At 44.3% G+C, this 23256-nt stretch overlaps 1 long non-coding RNA gene across 1 annotated transcript; it reads left to right on the top strand.

The window, feature by feature from the left end:
* The first annotated feature begins 3207 nt into the window (after window positions 1–3207).
* LOC121988760 lies at window positions 3208–5756 on the top strand. Its single transcript, XR_006114095.1, has 2 exons — window positions 3208–3951; window positions 4023–5756. It is a non-coding gene; the product is annotated as an uncharacterized LOC121988760 (long non-coding RNA).
* Window positions 5757–23256: the final 17500 nt, after the last annotated feature.

The following is a 23256-nucleotide window of genomic DNA, read 5'->3' as shown; positions in this document are numbered from 1 at the left end:
GTCCGCATTGTAGGGTGTTGAGTGCTTTGAAGTCTGTTGATGATTTTTTCTTCATGTCCGGAGTCCACTGTTCCGGGTCCAATGGAATTCCAGAGTTGTCGACCGACACCTTGTAGCCTCTGGTGACGCTGAACCATTGGTCGAAATCTGTCTTGAGGTACACCTCCATTTACTTCTTCCAGTACGGGAAATCGTCCCTGTTGAATAGGGGAGGGCATAATGTGCTAAAGTCTTCAACTTGAGACATATTTAAACCTGCACACAAGTAAACAAATAGACAAAGGAAAATCCCAATACTTAGTCTTGGATTAGTAGTGCGGGAAAAGATAAAAATAATCTAAAAAATGAATTAGTGTTGCACTAATTTAGATTAAATGCAACGAAAAATATTTCCAAAAGGGTAACAATACCAGTTTAGAATAAAACGAAAAACTGAAAATCGAAATAAAAGAAAGGAAACGGATTTCATCCCTTGTCTGATTGGTGGTTGCACCAAATCAGAGCGGTACCTGCTCTGATACCACTTGTTGGATCGAGAATTCGCTAGAGGGGGGGGGGGTGAATAGCTATTTAAAACTTTAAACGAGTAAGCAGCAGAAAAGTGAAAACAACAACAACGCTAACAAGGGTTGATTTACTTGGTTCGGAGCCTTCGGCGACTCGTACTCCAAGGCCCGCACTCGTTGAGTGCTTTCGTTGGGCAATCACTAATAATTCGAATAGTTATTATAAATTAAGTACAAGAATTATTTAGAGAAGACAAAACCGAGAATGAGAAAAGAACGACAGAAAAAGAAATAGCACTTGTCGGAGAATCTTCGCAGCATCGCAGGAGCACAGGAGAGCAGATTGTGAGTTGTTGTGTTGCTTCAACCTTCACCCTCCTTATATAGGAGGTTCGGGGCGTCCGGATCCCTTCAAGGTGCCCTGAATGTGACGTAGCCAAGTCAGTCAGCGAGCTCCACGTGGCGAGGCGACGATAGGGATAAAACTTGCCTTCGAGAGCCCAGACCCTTGTTTTCCAGCAATCTCCTTCCTGCAAATAGTCTGAGACAAGTATAAATTATATCCTGAAAAATAGAATGTTAGCACAATTTATAGATAAGCATAATAGTAATTAAATTCTGTCTTACCGAGACAGGAATCTAGTCAAGATCTCAACTTAGAGTTCCGAAATGGTTCTAAGTTGGATCGGTGCCTAAGTTCCCTTCCCGGGAATGCGTCCTCATAGTCACTCCCCTCCAGTGACTTACCCTCACTTACCTGCCAGACGTCCAGTCATCCCATCGATCCATCTGGACTTCGTGCCAACTATCCAATCATCCCGTCGACCTAGCTGGACTTCGTGCCAAATGTCCAGTCAGCCCGTCGCCCCGTTTGGACTTCGTGCCAGCTATCCGGTCGGCCCGTCAACCTAGCTGGACTTAGTGTCAGACATCAGGTCAGTCCGTCAACCTGTTTGGGCTTCTCCTACACACTCGGTCAGAGTGTTAGATAACAATGAACCTAACTTAACATATTTTGTTATTCATTAAAACTTGAATTAGACCGTTAGTGCTAACCGCACAAACAGAACTAACATATTTTGCAGGGCAAAAGTAATGTCTTGGGTGAGCAGTACCCAAGACGCCTTCCAGACGACGAAAGACACCTTGAGCAGGGCAATGGAAGGCACCTTCAAGAGCTTGGAAGGCACCTTAAGTCGGATAAGGCAGATGACCTCAGCGACGATAAGAGCTAATTTTTGGGGAAGAAAAGTTGATGTTGAAGGCACCTTCAGTGGTGTTGAAGGTGCCTTCCATCCCCTTTAAAAGGGCTACTCTACCAAGGCATTGCACACATCTCTTCTATAAGCTTCTGCGCATCAGTTTGATATTCCGACTACTTTGGCTTCGTGCTACAGTTATGCTACGACATTGCTATGCCCGACTACTGCTGAGGAACTGCCCAACACCAAGCCTGATCCGATCATCTTCGAAGGTGTTAGGTAATGAACGTTTAATATTGTACTTAATTTTTGCATAAAGAAAAATATAGCTTGTTACACTTTTCCTATTCTTTTATTGTACTCAATCCCTTTTTCTAGCGATTTTGGAAGAAGTCTTTAGTGGATTACCCGTCGATAGGTCTACGAGACCTAGGTCTTGGAGCAGGAATCGCTGAATCCTCCGAACTAAGTAAAACCAACTGACTTCGCGTACTTCTATTTTTTTTCTTTCTATTTTTATGTTTAATTCTGCTGCATACTTTTGATTTAAAAAGAAAAAGATAAGTTTTTTTAAAACCACTTAATTCACCCTCCCCCCTCTCACGTGCGTCTTAGTCCAACAAATGATATCAGAGTAAGATTATGCTCTAAATTGGTGCAACCACCAATCAAGCTGGGGGAATTATTTTATTTTTCATATTTTAGTTTTTTTATATTTTATTTGAATTGGTAAAGTTTACCTCTTTAAATAATTCTTCCTTATTCGATCTTTACTCGAAGTTTGTGCAACACCACTCGAGTCGTCGATATTTTCTTCTTCTTCAAACATTACTAATCCAAGACCTAGTCTTGGGACATTTTTTTCATCTGTTTTGCAAGATAATTCAAATGACCCAACTTGAAGGATACAATACCGCTCGTCCTCCTCTCTTCAATAGAAATGACTTTCCGTATTGGAAGAAGAGAACAAAGGTCTTACCTGAAACTTGATATCGAGTAGTGGTTCTCAATCTAATGTGGATACCAGGCACCGGTTGACAAAGCAATCAAAACACCTATTAACTCGGAGGACTGGAACCCGAATATAAAGAAGAAGACCCAGATTGATAACAAGGCTGTGAGATACGATAAATAAATAATAAAGAATAATCTTATAGATTTGTATTGAAATTTTTAGAAAGTTTTCTTAATTTTAAATGAATGCTTTTATATTTTATGAGGATAAGTGGATAAGAGGAAAATTTATTTGTGCAGACCTATTTAAATAAGAAAGAGCAATGATATACTCAAGGAAAAAAACTCAAGGAAAAGTTCAAGGATAGACACATAAAGTCATGACTCACTATTTCATTTTTTGTAAGCCCCATCACTTTATGTATTTATTCTTAAACTTTTCCTTAAATTTTTTTCCTTCAACATATCATTTTTCAATAAGAAAATGCTTATTTTCCTAAACTCATTTTTTTAATTTTCTTTTCCTAAACCTAAAACACCGCGGATCCCATTGCCCTATCCCGTATCCTTCTCCTCCCGATCGATGTTGCCACCCTCCTCTGTTCGTACCATCGCTGCCTCCTCTCTGCGGGCACCGTCGGTGCCGTTCTTTTGGCCCCGTCCCATGGGCTCCTCCATCGGAGAGGTCACAGCGATCAGCCCTATCACCCTTGTTCCGATTCGTTTCCGTCGCGAGCACGAACCATCATCGTTTCTGCCTAAGTCATCTTTCGCCCGATGTAGTCGCCATCGCGTGCTCAGACACCGGCAAACCGCCTCCGACCAGGCAAGCTGACAACCCTCCATTTCATGGACCAGCTATCCGCCCCTCTTCATGTGAGGCGACCTCAGCGACGCTTTGGCTGTCGCCATCACTTTTGCCCTCTTCACCTGTTTCCTACGTCCGACGCTGCCTTTCCTCTACACAGGGCAAACACGGCTAGCCGCAACCGTGGCCATACACAGCCGAACCTGACCGCGGCCATAAATGACCGGATGCCTCCACTCCGGCCAGATGTTGCCACAATTGCTAGCACATAGCCGCAGTCATATGTGGCCAGCGCCACCGCCCCCTCATGCCTGCCTAGTGCGAGCACCTACTGTTGCGGTCAACCGTCACCACAGCTATATCGGTCACTGACGCTGTCCTAGCCACCACCAGCCACTATCAGTTGGCATTGTTTGCCAACCGCTGTGAGCAGCCACCAGAAGAAAATCGGCTAGGGTAACGAAGCAATTAGACTTGAATCGTAAGTTGGTTAAGTAAATCCTATTAGATCTAATTAGCGGACTAAATTCATAATTAGTAGTGGTATGACAGGATTATGATGGGTGTTCTATGTTGCAAGATTCTGATTTGAAGTAGACTTTTTGACGTGAAGATAGTCAACATGTTCTACATATCAGGTGGGTAGATTTTACTTCTCAACTACATATCAGGTGGGTAGATTTTACTTGTCTTTTGAGAAACTTTGATCATAGTGCATGATTGTTTAATGTCATGATTTACTTAGGTCATAGTTACTTGTTTACCTTAAATATGTTATATATTACCCCTAAATATAATACCTTATTGTTTGTTCTTATATTTTGATCTATTATTGATAGCTATGCAGTTTTGGTTGTTATTCATAATTTAGTTTATATATATGTATGATATTACCATACCATAGTCTAGTTGTAAGCTTATGTTCATGTATTTATATTATATTATGGTTATATACTTAGACTCATGCCTGTAGAGTATTGATATTACATGTAGTATGGTTGTATACTTGTGAGGGCATATATAGTAGTGAGATGGTATCGACCTATATTTGATGGAAATTACTCCCTATTAGAGAGGTAGCATATTCCATTAGGCTTTTCCCTTCGGATCAACCCCTAGGATTACTTAATCTTGATCCCGTTGTTTATTATATGTGTGATGATATTATGGAATTAATTGAGATATTAATGCTAGATGACTAGTATCCTCTTGATAAGATTGGTTGACTAGTATTTTGGGGACCTAATTATCTATTTTCTGCATATATATTAGTAGGTTTATATCGTAGTATAGAATATCGAGTATCCAAGTAGACCTTTACTTGTTATATAGGCTCATGTCTATACATTAGTAAGATAATAGTGTAGTATTTCGAGTATCCTATTAGACCCTTGGTTAGTATATCTTATCGACCATTTTCTCCCATTCGTGGTTGAGAGAGTCATCATCGACCGTTAGTATATCATGTCTACCATTGTCTCCTTTTTTTGGTTGAGAGAGTCATCGACGATCATGATATATATGACTGCCCACGAGACCATTCGTGGTAGCGAGTTCTCGTGCAGTTCGTAACTAGACAGCTATATATATATCCTGTCTACCTACTAGACCATTCGTGGTAGCGAGTTCGCCCACAAATAGTGATTGTTTATTTATCCTGTCTACACATGAGATTATTCATGGTAGTGAGTTCGCCTGCAGACAGTGACTGTTTGTTTACTTTGACTGCCCATGGGATCATCCGTAGTAGAACGTTCTCCTACAGTTAGTGCTTGTTATATACTTGCTATATATCAATCATGTATTTGTTCATGCAGGTTGGGATGTACCGTATGCACTCTCAATTTATTGATCACACCTAATTGAACAGGTTAGTAGATGAGTATGTAGTTAGTTATGATTCATTAGTGGTTGATCATATTGATTCTCTTACTGTTATAGTAAGTACTTCACCTGAGGCTACATTCCTTTAATCTCCTGACAGTATATTATTCATGCGCTATTTTCTTCTATTCACTAAGTTGTTGTACTCACTATCCCTTGCTTTTCCTTTGACTTTCAGGTTAATAAATAGAGGAGGTGTGATGTTACTCAGAGGTCCTGACTGTCAGTCTCACTCGAGTTTGGATTTCTATTTGAGTTGTTGGTGTACTTTTCGCTGTTTGAAATTTTGGTTTTCTTTCTATATCAAATATTTATGTTGTTGGTTATGTTCTTTGTTAATTTAATACGTTCACATGTACATACGTACATACACACATTAACATTTTTATTTGGTTGATTTTATGTTGCATCGGTGTTATATTAACTTGAAATGGTGTGATATCGATATTTCCTATATTATCACTAGGGGGTACTGTCCAATTTAGCGGACAAGTATACCCTTGGGGTGTGACAAAGGTACTAAATACCCTCCAATGTGGGTTGACCATGGAAGAGCTGAACCAAGTCAGACCGTTCAACAATGCAAAGAAGTTGTGGAACAAACTAGTTGAACTACACGAGGGAACGACCACCTCAAGGGTAATGAAACATGACCTCTTATTAAATTCCTTATTTAATATCAAAATGCAGAATGGAGAAACCTCAAGCCAACTACATGCGATGATCAAGGATATCTTCAACGGTTTACACATAATCATATAAGTATCCCGTGATAGTTTTGATGTGATCAACCAAGTCAAGTTAGGTCCCGTGTGTGTTTGATATCTTGTGTCTAAATATGCAGGAACTTGGAGCACAGGAAGTCAAGCGAAAGATGTAGCTAGCGAGAAGGATGACACGAGAGAGAGTCGATGGATTCGGTACGTCTGAGAGACGAGATGCTGTGAAAGAGTATACTAGCGGACGAGAAGGAAGCGCACATCGTTTTCTAAGGGACGAGAAGTTGGAGCAGAAACTTGCTCGAGGAGAAGGCCAAAAAATGGGTTCGGGTGAGTCTTATTCTGGATGGCCGAAATCACCCAAGCGAACGGAGCCAAAATGGAGGAAAACTAGATAGTCAACAAGGAGTTGACTGTTCGAGCGTCTGGACCGAGTCCAAGCGCCCGGACTGTCTGGGCTCTCGGATTTGGTCTAGGCTCTCGGATTTGGTCCAGGCTCTCGGACCCCCTAGGGCAGCCCAGGACGCCTCCGCACGCGCCTTATTCGAGGGTTATGCCAGCACGTTCCGGGCGCCCGGACCAGAAAAGTTTATCCTTAGCTGGCTGTTACGAAGTGTTGTGATATGGATAAAGTTTTATTCATGCCCAAGTGCCCGGACCCCTTTCAGGCACCCGGAGCTGCCATGTTAGTAAACGGTCAGATCTGACCAGCATGCTATAAATAGAGCCATGGTCTTAGTAGTTCAGAACAATACTTGAAAATTATCTTCTTTCTGTTCTACTTTGTAATCTAGTGTTTAAATTGTTGTAAGAGGCTTCTTTGCTAGAAGGAGATTTGATAGTGAGCTTTCAACATTGTGGACTTGCAATCTTCTGATTGCAAACTAAGTAAAAGATCCGTCTCTTCTTTCTTTATTGTTAATCAATTTTTCTTAAATAAGTGTTTCTTAAATTAGTTTGAAAAGTCAAGAAAGGTTTGATTTTAATTTTCAAGACAATTCACCCGCCTCTTGTCAGCCTTAAGGGGACCAACAATTAGTATCAGAGCTAGGATGCTTTAGAAGAACTAACCGTCGATCGAAGCAATGAAAACAATGGCCGGACCAAGCCTCAATCAGCTAAAGTTTGAGGGGGAGTTCATACACTGGACGTTGAATGGAGGTATTTCTAAAAATTGATTTTGAAATTTTTTTAATAATAAAGTATAGTTTTGTAGTTCCTAAGGATTAACAAGGCGAAGAAAAAGAAGAGTACCTTCAGACGAAGAAGGAGCAAAGTGACTTTGCAACCAGCAGCAGAGTGGAATATCACTTACTAAATGTATTACTGCCTCGAGAAGTCAATCATATCGGAAGCTACACTTCAGCCAAAGATCTTTGGGAGAAATTCCTGGAACTCCACAAAAATACATTCGAAGCAAAGCTTGCACTACAGGATATTCTTCAAGGTAAGCTAACAAATCTTCGCTTAGAAAAAGATGAGACAGTGGCTCAACTACACGCGAAGATCAATGAGCTGATCACCGAACTGACTAATCTTGGAGAAAAGGTAATCAACTGGGACTCAGTTTGCTATGCACTCAATGCATTTCCCAGATTTTCAAAATGGGCCTCAATAATAGACACCTATCACATCTCTAAAGAGTTGGAGGTAAGTATTTTATAAGAACTCTTCTCTACATTAGAATTACATGAAACTAGATGTGCAGGTATGATAAAAGAATCAAGTTAGAATGTAGCATTGAAAGTCACTAAGAAGGATGAACCCGAGTCAGACTCATATATAGATGCAGACCAAGAGGCCTATATGGTAAGGAAGTTTATTTTCTTTTTTTAAATCTAACACATTTAAAGAAATGCATAACAGAAAAAATCCAAGAAACAAAAGAAAGGTTCGATGTACTAGTGATCCTGTCCGAAGGCTGAATCAACGGACGCTGGGCACGTGGCGCTCCCCGGCTGCTGACGTGGATCTTCGACTGGTTGCACGAACCTCCGGCAAACCTGCACAGAAGTCAGGCCGGGAAGGGGTTCCCGGCGGCGACCCTCCGACGCTCAAATCAGGCAAGCAAGCAGCAAAAAAGAGTGGCTCTAAAGGTGTTGAACGCGTACCTCCGGCGAAGTATAAGGTTCTTTATATAGAGCGGTGAAAGAGCTCACGCACGTCCACCGAGGCGCATACGTCTCCGCAGCCCATACCGCGGTATGCGTCTGTCAGAAAGCTTACCTGACGCCTTACCGCTACAGTCCAAGCACGCCTTCGATGGGACAACAGGACACCTCGTTGTCAGACTTGGAGTATGGCCTAGCCATAGGACCTGACAGCTGTCATAAGATGTTCTTGTCCTTCTCTACCCACCACAGGCCGGGGCGCCCGTCCGTTCGGCCTTCATCTTACGCTCCGGCCGGACGGCACTCACATCACGTCCGGCGATCCGTTTGCATCGATATGCTGGGTAGATCCTTGGTAAGGTGCTGTGGGGACTGCTAGCGGTAGGTCACCTTGTCTTCGGCCTTCCGCTCGGCCCTTCGCTACTGTTCAATTGAGCGCCGAAACCCCGACTTCTGTCGGGGCGCCTTTTGCCATCGGTTATTCACCGGTCGGCCGGCCGGGAGGTCGGCCCATCTTTATCCGGTCGGCCACCTGACCCTTTGATTCCCGCGTGGCATTGACCCCTCAGAATGGGGGTCCCCTGTTCTAACCGCCGGATCACTTGCCTCCCCCTTAAGTTTAGTCGAAGGAGGCGAAGTCCGACTGACTGGACTGCCGATCTGACTGGATAACGGCCGCTACACTAGTCCGCTCGGCCAGGCATAGAGGTGCTCATCCGGTCGGCGGTATCTTGCTCGTGCCTTGTATTCCCTTGAAATCCCTATCAAATCCTTTCCCTTACTGCCAATCACGTGCGCTGCGCATGGTAAGGTGCGCTCATTAAATGCGACCTGTGTCATGCTGACACGTGGCGATTCTGCTCTTGTCAGCGTATGGCGGTGGCGTTACCTTCGATGGGACAACCGCCGTTTGAAATGAACGGCTGGATGATGACCTTGTTCTTCGCGACCTGAATCGGACGGACACGGCCGTTCGACGCTAACGTTATAAGTCTCGCGGCCACTTCTCTCCGCCGCCTTCTTGTTTCATCGACCTTCTTCTTCACGCCGCTCTTTCTGCTCCGGCGATCCTTATTCCCCGTCTGTTTGATGCGCTCGCCATCTTCTTCCTTTCCTCGATCTTTCTCGTACCCGTAAGCCTTCCTTTTTAGCTTCCTGCCTCCTGTATTGCTTTCTTTTTCATTCTGTCGGCATTTTCTTTTAGTTTTTCTGTCAATACTTCTTCTGTTTCGACCATGGCGAGTACTTCTACGCCTACAGTCGGCGCTCCTAGTCTCTGGTATACGACTATGGAGAGCCGATTCGATGAAGAAGACGCATTGCGCCTCACTCGGGCGTATGAAATTCCGGCTGACCATTAGATAGTTGTGGCTACTCCTTCCGATCGGCCTAATGATCCGCCGCCCGACACCATTTGCTTCTTCCGTGATCAATTTTTGGTCGGGCTGCGCTTTCCTCCACATCCGTTCATCATCAAAATATGCAACCACTTTCGCCTCCCGCTCGGCCAACTAGTCCCGAACTCAATTAGGTTGCTGAGCGGGGTGATAGTCCTTTTCAAGTTGAACGATGTCCCCTTGGACCCCCAAATCTTCCACTATTTCTTCTACCCAAAACAATCTGAGTGGGGGACCTTCATATTTCAATCTAGGTCGGGTTTCGTCCTATTTACCAACATGCCGAGCTCCAATAAGCATTGGAAGGAGCATTTCTTTTTTATGCATCTTCCCGAGCGGTCGGCCTTCCGAACGAAGTGGCAGACGGCGGTGCCGAATCAACCGGGTCTTGGCAAATTCAAGAGCCATCCGGCGTATCTTCATGCGGCCAATCAGCTGGTCGGCCAACGTTACGATATTGACAAGTTGCTCCTTCCTGGAGTAATGTATATATTGGCTTATCTCCCATCCAAGCCGATCTGCCTTGCAGCATGAGTAAGCGATTCTTATCCCCCTTTTTCTTTTGTGCTAACTGATTTATTCTTTGTTTCTGCAGATGAAGTTATGTGGCGTGCTAAGGCAACCGAAAAGCTCAAGCTGAAAGCCGCCAATATTGAGGCGGTGAAGGACAAAGAGGTAGTCGAACGGTGTTTGGTTCTGACCGGCCCTGCAACTGAAGGGAGCGAGGGAGCTCAAGTTGCTCCCGAGGCATCGGCCGCCCGCGTCTTCACCGACGAGGCCGCGGTCGATGTCACAACATCTGCCCAGGCCGAGGAGGAAGGCCGATCGGCTGACGAGGCACCATTGGTGACTCGAAAGCGCCGTCGGCTAGAGCAAGCCGCTCAACAGACTCCAGCAGGAGAGCAGCTTTCTGAGCGGAGCGATGATGCTCATGCAGTTTTTGAGGCGGTCTCCTCGGAGTACACTCCGACTCAGCTTGACTTGCCACCGACCATCCCTGAGGCGCAACCTTCCACCTCTCGGACTTTACGTCATCTTAAGCGACTGGGCGACCGTCCGGTCCCGATCGGCGAGTCCTCTGGCCATGCTGCTGCATCTCAAGATGACTCGAGCGGCCCGAGGGTGATTAAAACCGTCCTAAGATTTCCCTCGGAGGAATACCTACTGGCCGCCGATCGGCCATCGGTTCCCGAACAGCAGATCACCCTCACCGGTCTGCTCGCCAAAGTCTGGGAGGACGCGCGCGTACGCGTCGCGCTCATGTCCCCCAGCCAGCTAGGGGACAGTAACCTGCAGCAGGCGACTGGGGTATGCCTTTCTGCTTTATCGATACTTTTTGTTTTAGCTTTTAACTTAACTGCCTTCGTTCGCAGAGTTGGGTAGAGCATATTACGGTCAGCAATCGACTGGCTGAGTTGGAGGAAGAAATGAAAAAACTCAAACTTTCGGAGGCAAACCAAGGGCAATCCACGGCTGCTCTGGAGAAAAGCAAAAAGCTTTTGGAAGCCGAACGGAAACGAGCTTCCGATCTGGCGAGCGAGGTCGCTCGGCTTGAAGCTGTGGTCAAACAACGGGATAAAGAGGTCAAGACGGCGACCACTCGGAAGCGCAAGGCCATCGACGACATCGACGACATGGCTAGAGCAACGCATTAAGGATCTGGATGCCCTTCTGGCCACCGAGAAGGAGAGCCGTTCGACCGATCGGCTTAAATTTGAAGGGGATTTAAAGGATCTCCAGACTGCCAACGATGCTTCCCGAGCCGCGCTCAAAGGGTATCAGGATGGGGAGTCAGCTCGCTCTGACAAAGTGAGGAAAGCATTTGTCCGCTCGGACGACTTCGGAGAGAAATTCACCGACAAAATTTCCCTCACTTTCGAAGAGGCGATCAAGGCGGCGGTGGATTACTTGAAGACTAAAGGCCACCTTCCCGCCGAGCTTACCATCCCCCAGAGGATTTGGCTACCGTGATGGGCGCCATTCCTGATGCTCTTTTTGATTTTGACGCGTGAGGAGTGATCATGTTTTTGTACTCTTGCTGTTCGGCACAACTTATTTTGTTGTAACTTCTTTTGTTTGCCCAGCGTTTGTCGTAAATAGATCATCATCTTTCTGTTCTTGCAACTTTTGTTTTGGCAAGAAATTTTTCTTTCGTCATGTTTAAAGTGTTCTTTAGAACTCCTCCGCTCGGCTCCATACTCTAACATGAGCTCAAGCCGATTGTTTTCAAAAAACGCCTTTCGCCATGCGACTGCATAGCCGCTCGACGCGCGAACATCATTCGTTCACGCGCTCCCATCTTTAATTCTTATTAACCATCTTTTGCCTAGCACCTTACCTCAAAGGGGTTTTTCATCTATTTTTGCTAAGCGAGCCGCTCGGCCGTATGTTGGCCTTAAAGAACAGGCTCTGTCATCGATCGGCTCTTACCGTCGGAATGTATCACGTAGATGGCTATCCGCTCGGAGGGTTTATAGACGCCGGCTCGTCTCTCGATATTTAACGTCGGAGCTCGACGGTCTTCCACTCGGAGGGTTTATAGACGCCGGCTCGTCTCTCGATATTTAACGTCGGAGCTCGACGGTCTTCCGCTCGGAGGGTTTATAGACGTCGGCTCGTCTCTCGATATTTAACGTCGGAGCTCGACGGTCTTCCGCTCGGAGGGTTTATAGACGCCGGCTCGCGTCTCGCTCCTTAACGTCGAAGCTCGACGGTCTTCCGCTAGGAGGTTTATAGACGCGGCTCGTCTCTCGATATTTAACGTCGGAGCTCACGGTCTTCGCTCGGAGGGTTTATAGGCGGCTGCGTCTCTCGATATTTAACGTCGGAGCTCGACGGTCTTCCGCTAGGAGGGTTTATAGACGCCGGCTCGTCTCTCGATATTTAACGTCGGAGCTCGACGGTCTTCCGCTCGGAGGGTTTATAGACGTCGGCTGGCGTCTCGTCTCTCGATATTTAACGTCGGAGCTCGACGGTCTTCCGCTCGGAGGGTTTATAGACGCCGGCTGGCGTCTCGTCTCTCGATATTTAACGTCGGAGCTCGACGGTCTTCCGCTCGGAGGGTTTATAGACGCCGGCTCGTCTCTCGATATTTAACGTCGGAGCTCGACGGCCTTCCGCTCGGAGCGTTTATAGACGCCGGCTCGTCTCTCGATATTTAACGTCGGAGCTCGACGGTCATTAAGGCTAATTTTGATACTGCCGTTCGGCGAAGCTATTTGCCACCCTTTAATTATTTCTGCTTCCTGCATTACAAGGGCATAGGCGACCAAAACATATATAAAATTTCATCAGCGCACCTCTCACCCAGCTCGGTACGGCTGGAGATGATTTGCGCTTCATGGTTGCTCCAAGTCCCAATCCATCTTCATCCGCTCGGCGGTGCTCCCCCTTGAATGCCGGTTGGATCATTGTCTTGGGGGAGGCGTCCGCTCGGGGATCATTGCCTGCACTCGGGGGTAATTGCCTCCGCTCGGCCACCTGATGCTGACGTTGTTTGTTGCTTCAGTCGCTCGGCTTGCGCATTCTCTCTCTGTTGCTCCACGAGCTTAGCTGCTCTTGCCTTGATTAGAGCGTCGAGTTCCTTCATGGAGAGCATCACCGTGGGCAGTCGTCCAGCCTCGTCCATTGCTTCCGATCGGATGCAGGAGCGTTCCCACAGACGGCGCCAAATTGATCATGTCCGAAGGCTGAATCAACGGACGCTGGGCACGTGGCGCTCCCCGGCTGCTGACGTGGATCTTCGACTGGTTGCACGAACCTCCGGCGAACCTGCATAGAAGTCGGGCCGGGAAGGAGTTCCCGGCGGCGACCCTCCGACGCTCAAGTCAGGCAAGCAAGCAGCAAAAAAGAGTGGCTCCAAAGGTGTTGAACGCGTACCTCCGGCGAAGTATAAGGTTCTTTATATAGAGCGGTGAAAGAGCTCACGCACGTCCACCGAGGCGCATACGTCTCCGCAGCCTATACCGCGGTATGCGTCTGTTAGAAAGCTTACCTGACGCCTTACCGCTACAGTCCAAGCACGCCTTCGATGGGACAACAGGACACCTCGTTGTCAGACTTGGAGTATGACCTAGCCATAGGACCTGACAGCTGTCATAAGATGTTCTTGTCCTTCTCTACCCACCACAGGCCGGGGCGCCCGTCCGTCCGGCTAGACAAGGAGTCCGTCCGTCCGGCCTTCATCTTACGCTCCGGCCGGACGACACTCACATCACGTCCGGCGATCCGTTTGCATCGATATGCTGGGTAGATCCTCGGTAAGGTGCTGTGGGGACTGCTAGCGGTAGGTCACCTTGTCTTCGGCCTTCCGCTCGGCCCTTCGCTACTGTTCAATTGAGCGCCGGAACCCCGACTTCTGTCGGGGCGCATTTTGCCATCGGTTATTCACCGGTCGGCCGGCCGGGAGGTCGACCCATCTTTATCCGGTCGGCCACCTGGCCCTTTGACTCCCGCGTGGCATTGACCCCTCAGAATGGGGGTCCCCTGTGTTAGGACCAAAAGTAGCTAGAGGGGGGGTGAATAGCTCGTCGCGTGCTCGTCGCTCGGCGTTGCTTGTTTCTTCAAAGATGTGCAGCGGAAAATATAGAAACAAAACACACAACGCTAACACGGTTGGTTTACTTGGTATCCACCTCACAAGAGGTGACTAATCCAAGGATCCACACCACGCACGCACCCTCCACTATGAAAACACTCCTTTTCGGTAACTACCGAGGGCGGAGAAGCCCTACAAGACTCTCAGTACAAGAAGAAAGGAAAGGGAAACAAAATACAAGCGCAAAGCTTACAATGAGTACAGAAAACCCTAACCCTAGCTTCTCTTCTTGCCTTTGATCCGCCTCTTGACTTGGAAAGCTTCCAAGATCCTTCAAGAACTGGCGATCTGATCTTTGAGAGCGCTGTGGAGGAGTTGGCGAGAGATTCGGTGAAGAGATGCCGAAGGAAATGAACGCCTGCGGCTTAAATCGACGCTAACGGTCGAATCCCGATCGATTGGAATGCTCCCAATCGATCGAGGAGGCTTTGGATCGATCCACGGATCGATCCAGAGCGCCTCTGTGCTCTGGAAAAACTTCCGGATCGATCCACGGATCGATCCAGCGCTTATCATGGCGTCCCAATCGATCCAGCGATCGATTGGCACCTCTGATCGATCCACGGATCGATCAAGGATCAGGGACCTCACGGATCGATCGGTGGATCGATTCAGATCTTCGAATCGATCCACGGATCGATTCAAACTTCGAATCGATCCACGGATCGATTCAAACTTCGGATCAATCCACGGATCAATCCAAACCTGCTGGATCAATCCACGGATCAATCCAAACCCCTGGATCAATCCACGGATCAATCCAAACCTGGTTTTGCCCAAAACTCGAAAGCCCCTAAACCAACATCTAGTCAACCATGACTTGTTGGTACATAAGACCTAGCATCCGGTCACCCTTGACCAGCTAGGACTCTCTCACCAAGTGTCTGGTCAATCCCTTTGACCCACTTGGACTTTTCTCTTCTTGCCAAGTATCCGGTCAATCCCTCTGACCTACTTGGACTTTTCTTCCACGTGCCAAGTATCCGGTCAATCCCTTTGACCTACTTGGACTCTCACCAGATGTCTGGTCAACCTTGACCCATCTGGATTTCTCATGCCTGGCTTCACTCACCAGGACTTTCCCAATTGCCTAGCTTCACTCACTAGGTCTTTCACCTGGCTTCACTCACCAGGATTTTTCTCCTGCCTAGCTTCACTCACTAGGTCTTTCACCTGGCTTCACTCACCAGGATTTTTCTCCTAGTCAAGTATCCGGTCATCCTTGACCTACTTGACTCTTCTTCAATCCCTTGCATTGTCAAACATCGAAATCCAAACCAAGACTCAAGCTTGGTCAACCAGGTCAACCTTGACCTGAGGAATGTTGCACCAACAATCTCCCCCTTTTTGATGTTTGACAATACCACAATAACACTTACAATCCCACATGTAAGTTAGACTAATCCCATCGCCTCATTCTTCATGCCACTAGGTAATGAAAGCAGAAATTAAGCTCTTCATTCTCCCCCTAAGAGGGCAAACTCCCTCTTAGGTAATGAAAGCCTAACTTACTCCCTTTCACAAGTCCTTTCATTCTCCCCCTATTGGCACACATCAACCCAACCTTGAGCACACATCAACCCATGTCTCAATATTGGGCACACATCAACAAATCCATTGTTGAAAGACTCTCCCCCTGAAGAGTTGCTCATCGTAATCACAACTTCACTTATTGTGATCAACACGATAATGAAGGTCCCATACTCTTCATTTTCCCTACATTCTCCCTCAATGTAGACAAAGGCCCAACCTTGAGCCGTTTTCAATCACTCGAAAAACCACTTGAAAATATGAGGATATCCACTCCCCATTTCAAGTTCAAATGCTCATTCATGAGCATTTTCTCTACAGAAGGTTAACCACCTTCCAAAGTTCATGAAAAATAATTTTCATGTCTTTAAAGAGTCCCTCCCCCTAAAGACATGGTGGTAACTTCTGTCATTGCACCAACAATGACTTGGAATCCCTAAAACTTTAGGAAACCCAATTTTAGAAGTTTTGAGGTTCAAATATTCAAAATTTGAAACAAACCTCAACCTAAACTTCAACTTAGCCTTCCTTAACCAATCCATCCTTGTTTTCCACACGAAAACACCCTTTTTGTGTATACAAATGTATTTTCAGGGGTTAGGAATGGTTACCTAGACTAAAATAGGTTCAAGGATGCTGAAATCAGGCTTTCCCAGCCAAAATCAGCTTCTTGGATCGATTGGAGTTGGGTTCCAATCGATTGAACCCTGCTGAATCGATCCACTGATCGATTCAGTCTTCTTGGATCGATCGGCTGATCGATCCAGCGAGCTTCTGCTCGCGAGAAATGCCTTCTCAATCGATCGGCTGATCGATTGAGGCACTCCAATCGATCCATTGATCGATTGGAGGCCTGAAATTGCTGAAATTCAATTTCAGTCAATTTCAGAAACCCCTAGAAAATTCTACAAAATTCCAAAAATCGTAAAAATTTGTGTAGACATTATTTAGGGTATATACTATCAAGGAAAAATAGTTTTCTATGAAAATACATCATATTTTCAAAGATTGACACAAACTTGAAAACTTACAAAAACTTTAGTGTTTTCTTCAAGTTTGTGTCTAACTATTCAATGGTGATCACTATCAAAAGATAGCCTTCACCAAGGTTTTCCAAAATCATTTTTAAAACCATTTTCAAAACCAATATCCCACCATGTTCCTTGGGCTTAATGCACATGACTTGTACATTAGCTTTCCCAATGATGGGAACACACATAACTATGTGTTTTGATGAACCTAAAACTCAAAAGAATGCACTAAATCAACATCTTGAGTTTTATTCATCTTCCTAACATCTCACTTGTATCTATTGTGCACAAAACACATACAAGTCATCTTATAGTCCTCGTGAGATGTATATTTTGGTTTTGCCCTAATCTAGGGTTCATGCATATTTATCTAGGCATTTTGAGTGGTAAACATCCAACAAGGATGTTACTTGTTGATTCACTTGTTAAACAAATGCCACTTGTTTAACTAATGCCATATGTCCTTAATTTTAAGGAAATAAACATAATGCATGATAATGTTATGGCATACATCAAAATGAAATAGCTTTCAAAAGAAAGTTCCTATACTACATGATGTATGTATGACATGGCATGGTATTTTTGTATTTTTCATGATAAGTCATGAATGCAAAATACAAATAAAATATGATGTCATGGCATGTTATGGGCAAACAATCATGGCAAAGTTTAGCATGAATAAAAATACACTTAGATTACCTATCTAAGTATCCTTAATCACTTAGCTAACTCAAAATATACTACTTGTTTTTTTTTTAACTTAAAAATGTTAAACCTAGATTGCCCTAAATGCTCCAAAGAAATGCCAAAACCTAAATTGACATTTCCATTTCTCTTGATTTGTTTATGCCACTTAAAAATTAAGCAAGTCCTCAATTATGGGCATATTCCATTTTTCCTCAAGAGTAATCTAATAAATCAAGGCCCGGATTGCCTTAAATTTCCAAGAGAATACCAAAATCCCAACATGGTATTTCTCAAGGTTTTCCTAATTTGTGCCATTTTAAGATAAAATCAATTTTTCATCACTAGGCACATTTTACTCTTTCAAGGAGTAAATAATAATTCCATTCCATTTTCAAAGGTTAACAAAAACCTTGAAAATGCTCCTTGAGTGTCAATTTCCTCAAAGTTGGGTTAACTACCCTTCTAATCGGAGTTGACACTCTCTAACCCATCTATGGGGTAGAGAAGATGCTCCTAGGAACCCAACACCTATTGGTGCTCCTTGGATGCTCTAGGTATTCACTAGGGATTACTTCCCTAGATACCTTCCTAGTGACTTTGTTGGGCTTCTTAAAAGCCTTGGTCACATTTTCTAGGTCAACTCTAGGGATAGCCTCCCTTGTGACCTTGTTGGTGACTTTCTTAGACTTCTTAGAAGCCTTAGTCACTTTTATTGCAAAAATACTCTTAGGGATGACTTCCCTAGTATTCTTGGCTTGACCACTAGACCTAGGGTTTGTTCCATAACTATATGGAACTCTATGGTAAGAGGGCATATCCTTCTTAGCCTTTGGTTTGTATCCCAAACCTCTATGACCATTGGATGGCTTTGATTTTCCTAGCCCTAGGTATTGCTCATTTTGCCCTTTTAGGATATTTTCCATCCTTTTTAGGGTCTTTTCCATTTTATCAAGTCTTGACCTCAAGACTTGATTTTCTATCATTAAATCCTTAGTGTTTGGTTCATGAGCATTTTTGTTTCTAGGCTTGTATCTAAAATCCTTAGAGTTATTGCCTAGATTTTTACCTACATTCCTAACCTTAGGTGTAGTTTTGGCATGTAGGGCCACATGCTTTTCCTTAAAGCCCTCATGCTTTCTATTCTTATGATAAATTGCATTAAAATGATAAAAATTTGACCTCGCATGCTTTTTACCATTTTGCAAGGGAATAGGCTCAATAAAAGATACCTTCTTCTTTACCTTGGAGGCTCCCCCTTGACTAGTGCCTCCTTGAGCCTTGACCATCTTCTTCCCCTTGGGGCATTGACTTCGGTAATGCCCCTTTTGATTGCAAGAGAAGCATATAATATGCTCCTTGCTCTTCTTTGTGTTGGGGATGATCTCCTTGGGCTTCACCTTGCCCTTTTGTGCCACTTGACCCTTCTTCTTGGCCAATTTAGGGCACTTGCTCTTGTAGTGCCCATGTTCCCTACATTCAAAGCATATAATATGATTTTTATTATTAATTAAAATATTTATACCTTTGCTTGTAGGGGTGGCATCTTTTCCTTTGGATCCGGAGGTAGAAGCTTCCTCTTGATCCAAACTTGATACTCCTCCATTTGATTTTGCTTGACTTGTGGAGGTGGACGCTTCTTCATCCTCTTCTTCTTTTGACCCGGATGTGGAGGATTCTCCTTCTTCTTGATCCGGTGTCAATGAAGATTGCTCCCCCTCAATCCTAGAGGTGGAGGCTTCTCCTTCTTCTTCATCCTCTTGTACATGAAACAAGGAATATACTACTTCCTTGCTCTTTTGATTGCACTCCTTTGAGGATGAAGCTTCCTCTTGGACTTCTTCTTCGGAAGTTGAGCATCTCTCAACTTCGGAGTCCTCCTCTTGATCTTGATCCATTGAGTCGCCCTCTTTGGATTCCTCTTGATTCGGTACAGTGGAGGGGATCTCATGGATTAATGCCAACTTGCTCCAAAGCTCCTTGGCATCCTTGAATTCTCCAACTTGAGCCAAAATATTGCTTGGCAATAAGTTGACCAAAAGCTTGGTCACTTTATCGTTTGCCTTGCTCCTTTGAACTTGCTCTTGACCCCATTTGCTTTTCTTGAGAGGCTTGCCCTTGGAGTTTGTTGGAGCTTCAAATCCTTCCATGAGAGCAAACCATTGCTCTATCTCCATCATAAGGAAATTTTCGATTCTTGATTTCCAAGAATCGAAACTCGTGGAAGTGTATGGTGGAGCCACCCTTGTGTCAAATCCAAGTCCATCTTGGAATTGCATCTTGAAGTTAAGCTTCTTGAAATCTTTGACTTTTGATGATTTTGCTTCAACTTCTTCACCCTCTAGCTCTTCTTGTTATGCTTGACCCTTCCGGCGATGATTCCGGTGAAGAGCGGCCTCGCTCTGATACCACTTGTTAGGACCAAAAGTAGCTAGAGGGGGGGTGAATAGCTCGTCGCGTGCTCGTCGCTCGGCGTTGCTTGTTTCTTCAAAGATGTGCAGCGGAAAATATAGAAACAAAACACACAACGCTAACACGGTTGGTTTACTTGGTATCCACCTCACAAGAGGTGACTAATCCAAGGATCCACACCACGCACGCACCCTCCACTATGAAAACACTCCTTTTCGGTAACTACCGAGGGCGGAGAAGCCCTACAAGACTCTCAGTACAAGAAGAAAGGAAAGGGAAACAAAATACAAGCGCAAAGCTTACAATGAGTACAGAAAACCCTAACCCTAGCTTCTCTTCTTGCCTTTGATCCGCCTCTTGACTTGGAAAGCTTCCAAGATCCTTCAAGAACTGGCGATCTGATCTTTGAGAGCGCTGTGGAGGAGTTGGCGAGAGATCTGGAGTGAATCGGTGAAGTTCTACCGAAGGAAATGAACGCCTGCGGCTTAAATCGACGCTAACGGTCGAATCCCGATCGATTGGAATGCTCCCAATCGATCGAGGAGGCTTTGGATCGATCCACGGATCGATCCAGAGCGCCTCTGTGCTCTGGAAAAACTTCTGGATCGATCCACGGATCGATCCAGCGCTTATCGTGCGAAGTAGCAGCGTCCCAATCGATCCACTGATCGATTGGCACCTCTGGATCGATCCACGGATCGATCCAAGGGGGTTCTGTTCGCGGGGACTCACCGGATCGATCGGTGGATCGATTCAGATCTTCTGAATCGATCCACGGATCGATTCAAACCTGCTGAATCGATCCACGGATCGATTCAAACCTGCTGGATCAATCCACGGATCAATCCAAACCTGCTGGATCAATCCACGGATCAATCCAAACCTGCTGGATCAATCCACGGATCAATCCAAACCTGGTTTTTGCCCAAAACCACGCCCAAAGCCCCTAAACCAACATCTAGTCAACCATGACTTGTTGGTACATAAGACCTAGCATCCGGTCACCCTTGACCAGCTAGGACTCTCTCACCAAGTGTCTGGTCAATCCCTTTGACCCACTTGGACTTTTCTCTTCTTGCCAAGTATCCGGTCAATCCCTCTGACCTACTTGGACTTTTCTTCCACGTGCCAAGTATCCGGTCAATCCCTTTGACCTACTTGGACTCTCACCAGATGTCTGGTCAACCTTGACCCATCTGGATTTCTCATGCCTGGCTTCACTCACCAGGACTTTCCCAATTGCCTAGCTTCACTCACTAGGTCTTTCACCTGGCTTCACTCACCAGGATTTTTCTCCTGCCTAGCTTCACTCACTAGGTCTTTCACCTGGCTTCACTCACCAGGATTTTTCTCCTAGTCAAGTATCCGGTCATCCTTGACCTACTTGACTCTTCTTCAATCCCTTGCATTGTCAAACATCGAAATCCAAACCAAGACTCAAGCTTGGTCAACCAGGTCAACCTTGACCTGAGGAATGTTGCACCAACACCCTGTTCTAACCGCCGGATCAACTAGTGTTAAAAAGGACACATAAAGGACTATCCAGAACTCAAGAAGGAAAAAGATAAAGGACCAAGGAGAAACAAACACAAGAATCTCAATGCCACTTGGGACGAGAGTTCATCATTCGAGTCTGAAATAGAAGTATATGTTGGACTAGCATTGATGGTTAGCCACGAAGAATCAAGCAACTCAGAAACCAGCATCGATGAAGGGGGAGTGACATCAGATAAATGCAGTGATGTAGGGAGAGAATCTAATTTCGGATCTGACATGGTAAGTGAGGTATGTCTCTTGCCTCATGATCAACTGTATTATGGTATAAAATCCATGTCTAAGACCATGTGTAAACTGAAAATCAAAAATGAAAAATTGAAAAAGAAAAATTTAGAAATAAAAATAATCTTATTAAAATCATATTTAATAGGAGATTTTGATAAATTAAAATTTTAAAATACTAATTTGAAAAAACAAATAGAAAATTTAAAAAAAATTTACATGTTCAAATTTTATTACCTTAAATGTTAAAAATTATCAAGAACTAAATTGGTATTATAAATTCTACAAGGATCAAATCAAACAAAAAACTAAAAGGTATATTCCTAGTAAGTACTTGATCAATCCAGTAGGAAAGAATCTATAATAGGTTCTAAAGTTATGCTTAGATTAAATTTCTTGTGCATATTTCTAATTTTAAATTTGATTTAATATTTGTCTTTTAATTTCCTAACATTTTAAAACTATTTCATATAATTTTTGTTTAAAATTAATTAGAGTTTAATTTTTCTAAGAAAGAGGATCTCATTTCTGATATGTAGGAAAATTTTAAAAATTATTTGACCACTGAATTATTTTTTATAAATTTTTTAATAAAACTATATTTTTTAATTAAAAATATTTTGTAGAGTTATTTTTTGTAATCTTTATTTTTCTATAAAAACTAATCTTATTATCTATCAAAATAAAAAATTTTGAATTTTTTTTCGTTATTAAATTTTCTAGGATTTTTTTTTAAAAATAATAATTTTTAATATTAAAATTCTCGAACATTCAAATTTTATTTATTTTTTATCAAAATACTTGATATATTATATTCTCAGAAAAGTTTTCATGATTTTTTGAGCTTAGAAATTATTTTCAAATATTTTTTTAAAGAAATTACTGTAAGGGATCGATCGGCCGGCTTGAAGGAGGTTGGATACACGGTGCCCCCAAATTGATTGATCTTCCTACACTTGTTAGTATGCGCGGCGGAATATACAAAACAAACAAGCCAAAGGAAATTAAACTAAAGACAAGAAAGAATGCAAACTAAGTTACACGATCATTTACGTGATTCGGAGATAAAGCTCCTACTCCACGCCGTATCCTTGAGGTGGATGATCCCTATCCGTCGGTGGATTACTCTCCGGAAGACCTCCGGCTAGCTCACGTAGCTCCTTGTGGGTGGAAAAACCTCACCACAACTCTCACCAAGGACTCTTTACAAGCTAGGGCACAGGTAGACTACTAATAGAAATTAACCATCTCTATTTCGTCAACCTCAACCAAGCTTCCAAGGCTTGGTTATATAGGTCGCGGGTTAGAAAACTCCGCCTACCAGTCGACTGCCAAAGTATGCAATCGACTGTCCTCTGTGGAAATTCGACCGTTACATCCCAACGGCTCGATATCAGTCGACTGCTAAAACTAGCAGTCGACTGCTTCACACTGATCGAGCGAACAGAAACTTTCTGTTCGCTGTCAATCGACTGCTTCACACTGATCGAGCGAACAGAAACTTTCTGTTCGCTGCCAATCGACTGCTTCACACTGATCGAGCGAACAGAAACTTTCTGTTCGCTGCCAGTCGACTGGTAAAATATACAGTCGACTGCTACAGTATTACTACAGTAATACTACAATAAAATCCTAAAAATAG

Source organism: Zingiber officinale, chromosome 6B (assembly GCF_018446385.1).
Source record: "Zingiber officinale cultivar Zhangliang chromosome 6B, Zo_v1.1, whole genome shotgun sequence".
Classification (NCBI taxonomy): Eukaryota; Viridiplantae; Streptophyta; class Magnoliopsida; order Zingiberales; family Zingiberaceae; genus Zingiber; species Zingiber officinale.
Note: the sequence above shows the minus strand (reverse complement) of the source record. Positions and strands in the feature narration are given on the sequence as shown.